Genomic DNA, 13771 nt, shown 5'->3' on the forward strand with positions numbered 1-13771 from the left:
CATCTCAGAGCTGCTGGCGAGATCTCAGATTTTTTTAAAAGGCCCAAACAAATTTGCCCATTCCAAGAAACGGGAAGCCTGGCTTTCCGGGTGGGGATGGGGGGCACAGATGCCTCATTTGGGGACTGAGGATCTTCTCTGGAGCTCTCTCTTCCTGTCGACAAATCCCAGGTTAAGTCATTTAACCTTTCAGAACCCCGCTTTCCCCAACTGTAAAGTAGGGTTACTGATCGGACACCTCATAAAGTTCTTGTGGAGTTAAAGGGGCGTCTGAAAAGCTGTTCTAAGCCCCATCTTGCTCGACTGCCTCTCTCCCAGGTCGCCATGACTGTAGTGAAGTGAGCGACTCTTCAGGGATCTCCCAACACCTGCTGTTGGGTTCTGCCCGCCTAAGGATCAAAGACTGCTTCAAATCTGGTCGATCCCCTAGTGTGCCTGGCACGGAGTAGGTGTACAATTAAAGCATTCTGAATTAAAAAGGAGTATGGACTCCAGGAGGAGAAGCAACAGCATGTTTCCTTGCCAGCCTCTCTCACCAGCCTAGCATCCTGGCTCCTGCCAATCACTGAGACGCCAGAGAGTGAGTATGAACGCACAGGCCTGGCCCTTAGGGCTGAATATGCCTTGTGGAGTCAGGGACAACACTGGGCCTGGGGAGGATGACAACCTGGCCTGATCTGTGCACGGGGCTCATTTTCTGTCTCTCTGGCAGTAGCTCTCAAGGTCAAACAGTCCAGCCTGCCAGACCCCACTTAGGCCAAAGTGGCCATTTTCGTTGTCTATAACGGAAGCCTCTAGCAGAACATCACAGTTAATTGCAAAGAAGGCTGAGTCATACAAGGGATCCAGAGAGGAGCTGGCACTCATCAGGAAAGGACAAAAAGACCAGCCAGGAAACTGCAAGGCCCAGCTCTGGTATCCAGGGAGCTGCAGGGTACCGAGGGAGGAGGGCAGGGAGTGATACACCCACTCTGCCCACTAATGAGCCAGGAATCATGCGTGTGGGCGAGCAGACACAGATGCTGTGCTGCTTTGCCTCTCGAGATCTCAAAAACACGAAACACAGACAAATCATGCATCTGCACGGGGAATGATGAAATTCTTGTGGTGGAAGATTCTGCGGAGTGGAAGATGGCAGACTCACCTGTGACAGCGGAGACTTGGGCACGCAGAACCAGAGCCGTCTGCACCCGGGCCCATGTCTGCTCCTACTTTACAGCCAGAACAGCAACTGCTCCCGGTATCTCTGACACTTGTCACACGCCCCAGGTCCCACCTCTTTTAGCATTAGGGGCTCTGCTGCCGCGCAAATGCAAACAGAACCCTATATATCCATATCTACACAGCGGATATAGGTGTCCGTCAGACACTGCCCAATGCCTGCTACAAGGACGAACTCACTGGTCCTTAGGGAACTCTGCCAATTGGAACTGTCGTTTTCTTTCTTTTCAAATGAGGACCGAGGGTCTGTGACTTGCCACAGACAACTGGCCCTTCCAACGCCAGGCCTTATCCTCTCAGTCCCCTCTAAGTAACCCATTTTGTTCTGTATTTCTGTGTTTGGAAGATTTACCTCATTCTGAGCTAAAACTGCTACCCTGAAGCTTCTTCTAACCACTGACTTTTGTTGTGTTCCCGAGGCAGGAAAGTTCCGGTCCCCATCGGATGTGGCGGGGATTGCATCCCATTTTCATTTTCCACTCCACAAGAATCTCCCTTCTCGAGTCCTGATTTCCCTCTCTCTTTTGATGTGTCCCAGGGTGGGAAAGGGTAGAGCAAGTGACACTATTCTACACACTGTTGGGGTGAATCTCTAGTTTGACTGTCACATTGGAAGTCACATCATGTTAGTGCTTAGGTCACTTAAGCTCCCAGGGCATCTCCAACTGGACATGGCAAGTCTGGGGGGACCCCTGCCTGTATTTGTGTTCTCAGCTGTAAGCAAGGAGTGCACCATCCCCCAGTCTCAGCTCCTCTTCTTCGCCAGACTCAGTTCATCTCAAGAGCTGGAACATGGGCTTCTATACCACCCTTCCTGATCCTCCTGTGGTTTTGGTTTTCTTCTAATAATTTCTTCATAGATGAGGTTGACTGAGAACAGAGCCACAACCTGGCCATGAGCTGTGGTTACATGGCAAATGCAGTAACCCACTCCCCACCCACTCAAGGCCAAGCCTGGTCTAGCTGATATGATGGCGACACTTGTGAGAGTGATGGGACCAGGGTTGGAGCTGTCTGATTTGGCTTCTCAGTTCTTATGTGAATGTGGTCCATTAGAGCAGCTCTTCCTCAGGCAATCACTAAATAGCAACACCTGGAGGGGAAATAACAGATTTCTTGATAGCTTATCTTCTAGATTTGTATTTTCTAGTTTTTTTCCTAGAGAACCAAAATAATTCCAGGAAAGGAAGTCATCTTTGGTTTTTGGACAAGACTTAAGAGATGATCTAAGCAAAACTGAGAATTTATTAGGAAGTTACTATGGAATTCATGGTAGTGAGAGAAGTCTAGATGAGAGCTCAGGTGCAGACCAGAAACCAGGACAGGAAGTACTGACAGGGATCACTTCTGCCGTTTTGACATTTCTGTGCTGAATAAACATATGAAATCCAAGAAGAGCATCTGATTGGTTGGCATAGGTTACCTGCCCATCTCTCTAGTTGTAATTGGGCCACAGAGTAAGAATCTGGTGAAAGAAAACACCAGAAATCCTCTAGCTTCCATGTTTAGGGTCAAGACACACCAATTGTACAATAAACCAGTCTACATGCAATGAGGGGACTGGCAGAGCCTCAAAAGTGATGATTTTAGGCAAGAAAAGAAGGCTAGCTAGTCAAATTGAGCAGATAAAAATGCTTCATCCATAGAAACTGGAGCTCAAATAACTAAAAAATAAGAGTCATACATGGTGCATGTTTCTGATCCCATCACCTGGAGGACTAGGAAAGAACTGTGAGTTCAGGGCCAGCTTGGTCTACAAGCAAGCTCTTGTCCAAGGGAGGAGGGGAAGGAAAGGAGGAGGAGAGGGAGAAAGAAGGACCATTCTTTGAAGATAGAGTTGGTATTCAGATAAAGCCATCTTAGCACCATCCCCTGGGTAGGAAGATGTTTTACTCTCATCCTAAGGTAAACTTAATGGTGCCTTTCAGCATAGCAAAGAGAGGGGCAAAAAAAAAATTGAGGTCTTAACCAAACAAATTCAACATTCACATCCTTTTCCAAGTGCTTGATCCAAATCGCCACAGCCATAAAGCCCAGAAAATCACTTTCACGGGGACAGAAAGATGTGGTAAGCTCAGCACAAGAGGTGTTTGGCTGTCTCTATTAGTTGTGTTCAGGTTTCTGACAGACTGGTTCCCCCTTGTCTGCTGGAACATACATCTGCATAGGAAGTCATCTTGTTGGTGATAATGGACAGATACAGAAGCACTGGCGAGTTGGGGACAGTTTTCTAGGGCGTCTCCATCAAAAGCCAAGGGATGTTCCACAGAGAATAGGCAGCAGCTAGCCATCTGGAAGGCCTCTCACAGGACTCTGATTATATACGGTTAGGTTTTCCAACAGGGATCCCTAAAGTATATTCAGGCAAGATGAGTGTGGGTGAAGTGAGGGGCTGGGGCAACTGGGCCAGACCCAATTTAACAAAGAGTATGCAATGTAGAAAGACCCAGAATAAACCTGTCTCTATTCATGTGGACATGGTTGCACTCCGTGTGACGCACCAGCGTAGTCCCTATCTATGGAGATTTCATGGAGAGCATCCAGTCAGCCACTGACCGTAAGGACAAATTTAGAAGCTGAGAGGCGGATCTGCTCAGGACAAATGGTGATTGTTCAGAGCTGGTCATTTTCCTTCTGGCCGGAAGTCTGCCTGTTGCTGCCTCGCATTTGGAGGTGAGTCCTGAAACCCTTTATCACTAACACATCTTGCACCCTCTGCCAAATGGCAAGCAGTCATTCTTCTCAATCTCCAACAGAGCGCTTGCTCTGAGCTGGCCATGCTAGACAACAGAAATTCTTCCCATGCTTTCTGGACCTAGTTCTTCCCTGGCTTAGGACAAATTCCTCACCCACAGATTGGCCTACACGTGGATAATCCAGGTGTTTCCAAAGCCTCTTTCCTCTTGCTAAACACTGCCAACTTCTTAAGTCACCACTGGGGCTAGGAGAGACACCACACATCCATAACACCAGAATTCAAGAGATAAGGGAGATTTTAAGTTCAAGGCCAGCTTGGGACTCTACTCTTAACACTCCATCCAGCCTGCGCTCCATAGAGACAGAGGAAGTGGATAAAGACTAGCCTCTTCTCTCTGTGTGGTTAAATTAATTAATCACAAGTTTGTCCAACTTTATTTGGATGACTTAACCAGGCTTAACTTCAATGGGCACAAGACTTGCCTAGGAAGTAAAGTATGGGTTTGTGGGTCTGCTCTGGAGATTTCGAAATGAAATCTGATGTAACTAACCTGCCGTCTAGAGAAAAATGGTGTGGAGGAGTTGAGCACCAGTTTGGTTCCTAAGACTTGGGATTTGGAACTTGCCAGTGAGCCTACTGTGACACTCAGGCAGACCTCTTATTTGCCCCATGTAACCTAAGGGAATGGTATGGGATAATGCAGTGGACGCTCCAGTTCTGATAGCCCAGAATCATGTCATTTGACAACTGTCATACACTCAATCTCTTGAATTCTTGCATCAGCAGAAAGGCAGTCTACCTGACTGTGGTTCTTGGGGTAATACCCTCCTATGACTGCAGAGTTCTTGGTCCAGTCAGAGTACTTCATGCTGGCCTATACTTTCCAGTTGATAACTGGGCTCCACAGGAGTCTACACAGGTAGATTGGGTATTCCAGTCACAAGTCTTTGAATTCTTCTTCCCTCTATTGAAATGTCTGATCTCTGAGGATGTCTGACCCTTACATGCTAGGGAAAAGATCAGTTCATAAACATAAAACACAAGAGCCTTCAAGGGGTGAGAAAAGAAGGGAAACCAGCTTCAGCTGGAGAGATGAAACACATTTGCCTTCCCTGTTCATGTCTTGTATTGAGAATTTTTGTTTCTTACAAAACAGTTGTTATGAATATGTTTTTGTCTTAATTCCAAGTGTGAGATATAGGCCTGCTTCAGACCGTCCACAGCAGCTGACTATGATTTGCCTAGTCCTCTGGCAGGGGCGTGATTTGGCCAGCTGAGGATAGTTTACATCTGGAATTCTCAGGACTCTTGAAAGAACATATAAAGCCAGAGCTCAGAGAGTGGCTGCTGCTTCCCGATGCTGGTGGACCCTGATACTCCTGGTTCCTGCTGTTGTTTGCTGTTTGCTGTATTGCCAGATCACTGACATAATAGTGTGGGGTTGGAAGGGATTAGGGTGCAGAGAGTGGTAGAAAAAAGAACCCAATAACGTAGCAAAAAAAAAAATGTGATTACAGAATCCCTAGACACCACAGAAGTTGGACTAGAGGCCTCCTCTGAGCTCTGCCACTTACTAGCCTAAGTCCAGATTCAACTTCCCTAAGCTTCTATAGAGTTTCTTAGTCTGAAAAAACAAAGAGGAACAAAGTGAGAATTGAAGCTGACTACATACATACACGAAAGCATTGACACTTAGAAGTGGGGTAGTGATCCTTACCCTTCCCTCCACCTCCAGCCCCCTCTTGCTTGGGGGAAGGTACAGCTACAGTCTCTCCAGCCTTAGGAATCATCCAGCTAGAAGTGTGGGAATGAACTTCTCTCTTTAGTGTTATTGAAAAACTATTCAAACATTGGTACCAAAAGTAACTCTGAGGAAACAAAGGGAAGTGAACAAAGAAAAATAAATAAATCCATAAAATGAAATGCAGATTACAGCTCCTACACGGGCTTTTGACAATCCTCCCACAGTTTTCAGGGACAATAGTGCCAACTGGAGTTTGGGGGCTGTCGCCAGTGGTAGATCAGAGCTCAGAGCCTCCTGCCGGCCTCTGGGCTGGCTGTTCCCTGAAGAGACAAAGCACTCTAACTTGCTGGTAAGCTTTGTAGCTCCTCCGAGTCTCTCATCTAATGCCTGCTTACCCCTTCCCACACGCCTAATCACGAATGATCCCTACAAAAGCATGATCGCACACCTCTTCCCATGAGGGCTGCTCAGGGCCTGTCATGTGACCCAGGGCCTACAAAAGACTGACTTCCACTAAGGTGGGCGTTAGACAAACAGAAGAGGCTAGCATTGCCACCTGCTGCCTTATACAGTGCAGTGTGGGAGACAGGGGGTCTCTTGAAAGGCAGAACAAAAGAGTGGGACCCAATCCTGCAACTCCACAGATCACTACCACTGCCCATACGTAGCTCTTCAGGGTCAGGAATTAGAGGACAGCTCTTATGCAGCTGCCACCTCAAGGGGAGAGCTGAGCAAAACGGGCTCTGTTTGAATTTCAGATAAACCATTGAGAGCTTCAATCCACTTCTCTCTAGGACTGGAGAAAATGGAATGTCCTCTCAACTATCAAAAGTTTCCAGGTGTGTCAAGCTAAGGCAATATTAATAGGCAAGTCACCTTGGCCAACACAGTTTCAGGCCAAGATCAGCTCAGAGAGCTGGAAACCCTGCCCGAGAGTTCTTTGGTGGTGAGACAGAGTAGGGTCCCAAGCTGGCCTTGAACTTGAAAAACCCCTTATCTCTTGAATTCTGGTGTGACCAGTGTGTGGTGTCTCTCCCAGCTCCAGTGGTAACTTAAGTTGGCAGTGTTCAGCAAGAGAAAAGAGGCTTTGGAAACACCTGGATTATCCACGTGTGGGCCAATCTGTGGGTGAGGGATTTGTCCTAATTCAGGGAAGAACAGGGAGGTTTTCTAGAATGGCATAGGCACCCTCTTGCTGCCATACCAAATAGCATAAATAGAGAATGAGGATGTCACTCAGGGGCCCATATGTGGTCTAGAGGGAGGGGTAGAGGGAGGGGGAGGGGAGTGGGAGGGAGAGGGGGAGGAAGAGGGGGAGAGAGAGGGGGAGGAGAGGGAGAGGGAAAGAGAGCATTATGAAGCTGGAGACTCAGGGTGGAGAGAAGCCTGTGTGAGTGGCTGCCTGGGGCCATGGTGAGGTCCCAGCCAGAGCTACTACTGAGGGCCATGTCTGAGTCCATGTCTATGCGGTGGCAGGGGTTGGTGTGGCTGACATCACCACTAGAGAACATGGCCACATTCCTGGTTGGGGCAGCCTCTGAGAACCATGCGGCTGTCGAGGGGCTGTGCAGAACTGGTCCAGCTCACTGGCTCTGGTACGCTGGAGCTGGCCCCATCTCTCAACAGTGGCAGCACATAGGAGAGCAGGCCCTGTGCCACAGCCAGGCAGCACAGTGGAGCTGGCCCTGGTGGTGAAGGTGTGGGTGAGCCAGTGTTGAAGACATGAGTGTGGGGGAGCTGACCCTGCTACTTGTCTGCCATGGTTGGCACAGGCACCACAGTCACCTGACAGCTATCCCTGCCTCTCACCAGCAGCAGCACTTGGGAGAACAGGCCCTGCACCTTGCCTGGACAGCACGCAGAGCTGACCCTGGTGGTGAGGTATAGGTGAGTCGGTCCCGAGAGTGTGAATGCAGGAGAGCTGGTAGCCTAGACCCTTGCCTCCTGCAGCACCCCAGAGGGCAGCCCCTGACCTAGGCCCCCAGGGCATGAGAATGGGAGAGCTGAAGGAGCTCTTGCTAGTCTGAGTCTCCTCTCCCAGCAACTAATAGAGGACAGGCCTTGCTATCTTTTGAGTATCAATAGTTTCCAGGAAGTTGTCTACTTCCTGGATTTTGCTTTATGTCCTGAATCTTAAGTGAGCTTCTCTCCGGGGAAAAATGCTTCAGTTTTGAGGAAACAGATACAGGACACCTAGCACTAGAGGAAACTGAAACCTGGGAGGAGGGGGGAGGGCAGCACAAGGCTCAATCTGAGTCAGAGACTGAGGTCACTGAGGTCACTGAGGTCAGGTAGGCAGTGGGGCAGATGTGCTGCCATTCCCAGTTCAGTGATGACCTGGAAGTTCACATGCCCCTCGGTGTCCCCCCCACCAATGCCTCCACAGTCCCCAGAGTGCCTCATAGCACTGTGCTAACAGCAAACAGGTCGAGAGTCCCTGCTATCCAATGGGTACTCTGAGTTAAAGTCACAGGTTCAGCCGTGCACATAGTTTAACACATCACTTACATACCCACGCTGGTCGATAAATGGCCTCTTCTACATGGCATACAGATGATTGCTCCAGCCACTTTGAAACCACCAAAGGCCAGAGCTAAGGCGCTCTTTGGTGGTGTGATCAGCTTCCCTACACTTCCGCTGAACGCTGCACTTGACTTTCCCAAGTAGTCAGAATATCAATCTTTACCCAGCTCATACCCAGGAGAACCCCAGGCAGCAACCTGTGGGACGGCTGCTAATCGTGGAACTGTTGGCTTATAAGCCAGACTGCTGCCGCTCATACCCCACATCAGGCAAGGTTAGCTTGATCCTGGCTCCTGGATTATACAGGACTGCCTGTCTCAGACATCACAGTTGTCTTCTGCGCACAGCAGTTTATGGTACAGAATACAGTCTCCGAGAGACTTGGGAGGAAGAGTCTTCCTTATGACCCTCTGTCTGGGAGGATTGTTCCTGTTGCAAGGAACAAAGACCTGCTCTCATTAGCTCCAAAGAGGACCTCATATGGGTCCATGTGGAAGAGTAAAGAGATCTGCACGAACATCTGGGGGCGGGGATCATACTAAGGCTGGTGCCCACAATGGCTCTGGTGTCAAGGCAAAGCTAGGTTCTGAGGAGCGTCGACACCCCCCCCTCTGGTTCAGGGTTTTGAGAACCAATATATGGACATACATACCAGTGCCCAGATGAGCCTGGCCTGTCACCTAAGTGTGAGACTGAACCACGGAAGCATGATAGTGTCGGAGGATTCTTCAGAGTGACAGGATCCTTCCCATCCCAGCTGTTTGTGATCCAAGGACCTAAGATGCTAAAGACAGCCCTGTTGTGAAAATACTGCTTGTTTCAGATTAACAGACCGAGAGAGGTCAAATTACCTGTACTGTGCATAGGTTGACAGGCACAAAACCCAGGCTCCAAAGCCCACCTTCAGCTCCCACACCATCTTGTTCAGGTCAGACGTCTAAATGTCAGACATGACATGCGAAAGTGCTCTGATTTCCGAGAAGGGTGTATGGATCAGTTTTTATCCAATTGACATAAGCCAGCACCACTTGGGAAGAAGAAAACTTAACTGGGAAAACCCCTCCGTCAAACTGGCCTTGTAATCAAGTCTCTTGGGGGCGTTTTTTTTTTAAAAATATTATTACTGATTGATGTGAGAAGGTTAGCTCACTGCGGGTAGTGCCATGTAGTCTTGAAAATTTTAAGAAAGAAAGAAAAGTGACCATGGGACTGGATAACTAATTAGGGATCTCTTCTCTGGGAAACTATTTCTCTTGCTCTCAGCAGTCTTTAGTTTCCTGTAGATCTTTGTCTAGGAGTGGTCAGCCCTGAAATCATATACATGCAAGTAACATACGGACATATGGGCTGAGCAGAACACACACACACACACACACACACACACACACACACACACACACATATGGAAAAAGAGGCCCCAAATTTGAGAGAGAAAGGGAAGAAAGTGAAGGGGGAAAATATGTAATTACATTTTAATTTAAAAAGAAAGTAGGGGGGTTGGGGATTTAGCTTAGTGGTAGAGCGCTTGCCTAGCATGCGCAAGGCCCTGAGTTCGGTCCCCAGCTCCGAAAAAAAAGAAAAAACAAACAAAAAGGAAGTAGAAGGAGCCATTGGGATGAAAGCCAGGAAGCGGGGTTCCTCTATGGCCTCTGCTTCAGTTCCTACCTCCGGGTTCCTGCCCTGCCTTCTCTTCACGAGGGACTGTGGTTGGGACATGTACAACACATAAGCCCTTTCCCTCTCCAGGTTGGTTTGGTCGGTGTCTATCGCAGCAATAGAAAACCAACAAGGAAAATGGGTTTGACTGTATGTTTGCTTCTGAGGCAAACATTTGAATCTATGCTTTAAAAAAAATTGGCTTGCCCCTTTGAAAATGACCGATTCAGACATTTGACCTGTGTGGCAGGACAGTGCAGGACTGGGAGCTGAGCACTGAAGCCTGCTGACACATATCACTCTTGCAACGTGACAGGCATTGATTTCACTAATCCCCAGTTCGTCTGGAAAAGCAGACACTCAGCGTTTGTTTACTTACGCCTGTCCTGCTTCCTGTTCTGTTGCACTTCTCCTGGTCTCCACACCAAGTGGGGTTCCTAGTGTTTGCAAGTGTTTTCCCATCTTCTAGCAAAACGACTGAGCCCCACCTTTCCCTTCTTTTACAAAAGCTTCTTCTGTGTCAGAAGTGGGAGCAAAAGGAAAGGAGACAGGTCAACACACCTAGCTTTCCAAACTGCTTCTCAGTGAGAAAGGGGAAGAAAATTCCAGAGCTGGCTCTGAATTACACTGAGCTGTTTCTGTGGGTTCCATCACACGGGAATCTGTGCTTCCCAGACAGGACTACGTATTTGTTTCTGTAACGAGCTCACTGAAGCCCCTTTTAGGAGAAGTCACACCCTGATATCTAGTGCTCACCACAGAGATCACGGTCTTGTCAAGGACGAGTGTGAGGCTCACAGCTGCAAAGGCACTCATGAAACACTAGATCGATCCCCTTGTCTCGGGGGGGGGGTTCTTTGTGCGGTCCCGACACGCCAGCTAAGGGAACGCCCTGGTGGCGTCGGGAGAGATGATGATGGTATACCTGTTTTCATATAAAATTCCCTGAGTGTAAGATCCACACTCTAGAGGCAAGGAAACGGAGGCCTGAAAAGGAGACGTGCTACGACTTTCTGCTACCTCAGGACAGAGCCATCTGGCAAAACTTTCTCCTCAAAGATACTTTTGAGCTAAGAGCAGAAAAATTGTGCATTGGTTTCCAGGGTTGAGCTGCAGGCCCCTCTATCTGTCCCCTGCTATCTTTGGCATTTTTTTGAATGCCAAATCCGTAACCCTTTGCCTTCTCCCCTGAGGCTATGAATATTGGGCACTAGAAAAGGAGCCATAAAGAAGGCTCAAAAGAACAGGAAGGGCCATGCCAGAGGAGAAGCCAGAGGGAGAACTAGGCAGTGGGTGAAGAAACATCTTTCAGGGCTTCCCCAACACCAGCCACACTTTTGACAGATTTTCCTTATTTGTCTGTAAAGGGGATTTCAACTCATTCAAGACAAATTCAACTGGTTGCTAAGGCGATGGTACTGTATTCGTCACTGCCATGGAAACCCTTTCAGTGGCATAATATAAATATTTTCTTTTAAGAATAAGACAGGGAGTTGAGTGGGTGATAAGTTATTTTCTAATGCTCCTGGGTTGTGGACAGAGCCTAAAATGATGGAGAAAGAGCAGGACCAAATTAGCTCACATTCTATAGAGTTCACAGAACAGCCTGTTTTTATTTATTTGTTTTAGATATAAAAGCCAAAAAATGTGAGGAGACAAAAATACCAACCAAAATAGTCCATCGTTGTGCAGTGCAGAGAAAGAATGTCCTGTTTTCTCTGGTTTCTCTCAGAGTGTCTGCAAGACTGGGTCCTTTGCACCAGTGCAAAGGCATTGTCGTTTCCAGGCCTTCCTCTTCCTCTTCCTCCTTTTCTACCTCCTCCTCTTTATCCTTCAAGACCTTCTCGGATGGAAGATGAAGTTTTCGGAGTCCAACAATGCTAGAAAGTTCCAGGAGTGGTAGGAAAAGTAATACCTAGGATGAGACATTTTCTTGCCTCCTTCGTAGTTTGGTAGTGGGAAGCCATAGAGGCTTCTAACAGTCACTACACTGGAGTATTGTCAGGGTGGCACAGAGACACACACCATCGCATCCTCCTGAGAACTCCCCATCACTTAAGCAGGGAGACTGGACCTCTGTGCTACCCTCCAAGGTATCTCCTGACACAGAGACTCCAAGGCCCCCTGGTCTCTGTTTGCAGGTAGAGGAGAGAGCAGAAGATGCCCTGTGTACAATAGCTCACTTTACATCCTAGCATGTCATAACTTACAATCCCCTGGGAAGAAAGGTTCCCAGAAGAGATCAGGCTGACCTGTGGATATGTCTGTGGAGGATCGTCTTGATTGGTTTTTGGTCTAACCAATTGTGGATGATGTCATTCCAGGGAGGAGACTCTGAAATAAGAGAGGGAAGAGTGAACAAGCAAGGATCCAAGCATTTATTCTCTTCTTCCCTTGACCACAGATGTGGTGTATTTGTTCTGGAGGCTGGAGACATGACTCAGTGGTTAAGAGCACTGACTGCTCTTCCAGAAGTCCTGAGTTCAATTCCCAGCAACCACATGGTGGCTCAGAACCATCTGTAACGGGATCTGATGCCCTCTTCTGTGTCTGAAGAAAGTGACAGTATACTTATAAATTAAAAAAAAATCGTAAAAAATTTTTTTAAATATTTGTTCTGATTCCATCACAATAATGGACTATAATATGGAATTATAAGTCAAATATGTCTTTACTCCCCAAAGTTGCTCTGTCTCTGGTGCTTGAGACAGCCACAGAGAAGAAACGGGCTGAATAGCAACAGCAAAGCTACCGTTAAATAGGAGCGAGGTCTGTTAGGAAGCTGTTCATAGTAACAAGAATTTACTGTAGGGGTGGGGGGCTGGGGGGCAGACAAGATGGCTCAGAGGGTAAAGGCACTTGCTGCCAAGCCCGAGGACCTGAGTTCAATCCCTGGAACCTACTTGGTAGAAGAAGAGAACTGACTCGTGCAAGTTATCCTGACCTCCATGCTCATTTTGTGCCACACATGCCCAAGCCACCACACCCACTTCATGGTCACAGACACAATAAATAAATGTAACAAATATAAAGAACTAGTGTGCATCCCAAGTTAGCTGGAAGAGAGGATTTTTGAATGTTATCATTATAAGGAAATGATAAACAGTTGAAGGGCTAGATCTGCCTTCTCCTGACTAAATCACCACACATGGCTACATGAATTAAAATATCAGTCTTAACCCCACGAGTCCGTACAGTTATTATGAGCCAAGTTAAAAGAGTTGGTTCCAAGTCTAATTTTGTCATCCCGAGAGCCCAGTGTGGGGCAGTGTGCACCCCGGAGGACAGGGTCACCGCTCTGCTGGCCTTTAGAACATTTATGTCAAGACTTCCACCTACTTTTCTGCTGTGGGAATGTTGCTGGCCTGGAGCATCTGAAGAAATAGTTTCACAGAAGGCACGGGCAGGCTGTGCGATGACAGGAGCTGGAAGCAGCCAGCATCGAGCATCTAGCTCTTGAAAGGTTTTCATGACTCCCAGGGGGGAGGGAGTGATGGCAGAGTTCTCCCCGTGCCATTTGTGACTGCGCCGGCCCTACCAAGATGTGAACAGGACTGAGAGAGGAATGTCCCTGTTTGTTCCTGTTCCTATACGTGCTTCCTGGGCGGGTCTGAGAGGTCTCTCAATCACGTGAGGCGCGTTAGGAGCTTCGGCTCAGACCCAGGCCTGTAACGGGGAACTAATAGCAGGCAGACAATAACCCGATTTGGGGAATGAGTTCAGGCCCTGGAAATACTGGAGCGCTATCACCAAGCTATAGACTTACAGCCCCGGCCCCTTTACTTTTTTATTTGGAGACAGGGTCTCAAGATGTTGCCAGGCTGGACTAAACCCACTTTGCCGTCCACATAGGCCTTTAGTTTGTGGTCCTCCTGTCTCAGCCTCCCGGGTAGCTTGGTCGAGAGGCCCCGAGTCTCTAGACTTAGCGT

General features: G+C 48.1%; 1 long non-coding RNA gene across 1 annotated transcript; it reads right to left on the reverse strand.

Annotated features, from left to right (window-relative positions):
- Positions 1–11430: 11430 nt before the first annotated feature.
- On the reverse strand, positions 11431–13531 carry LOC100911962 (uncharacterized). Its single transcript, XR_146230.6, has 2 exons — positions 13182–13531; positions 11431–12176 (listed from the first exon to the last, which is right to left on the reverse strand). It is a non-coding gene; the product is annotated as an uncharacterized LOC100911962 (long non-coding RNA).
- Between the last annotated feature and the right edge of the window lie 240 nt (positions 13532–13771).

The sequence above is a fragment of the Rattus norvegicus genome, chromosome 11, assembly GCF_036323735.1.
Source record: "Rattus norvegicus strain BN/NHsdMcwi chromosome 11, GRCr8, whole genome shotgun sequence".
NCBI lineage: Eukaryota > Metazoa > Chordata > Mammalia > Rodentia > Muridae > Rattus > Rattus norvegicus.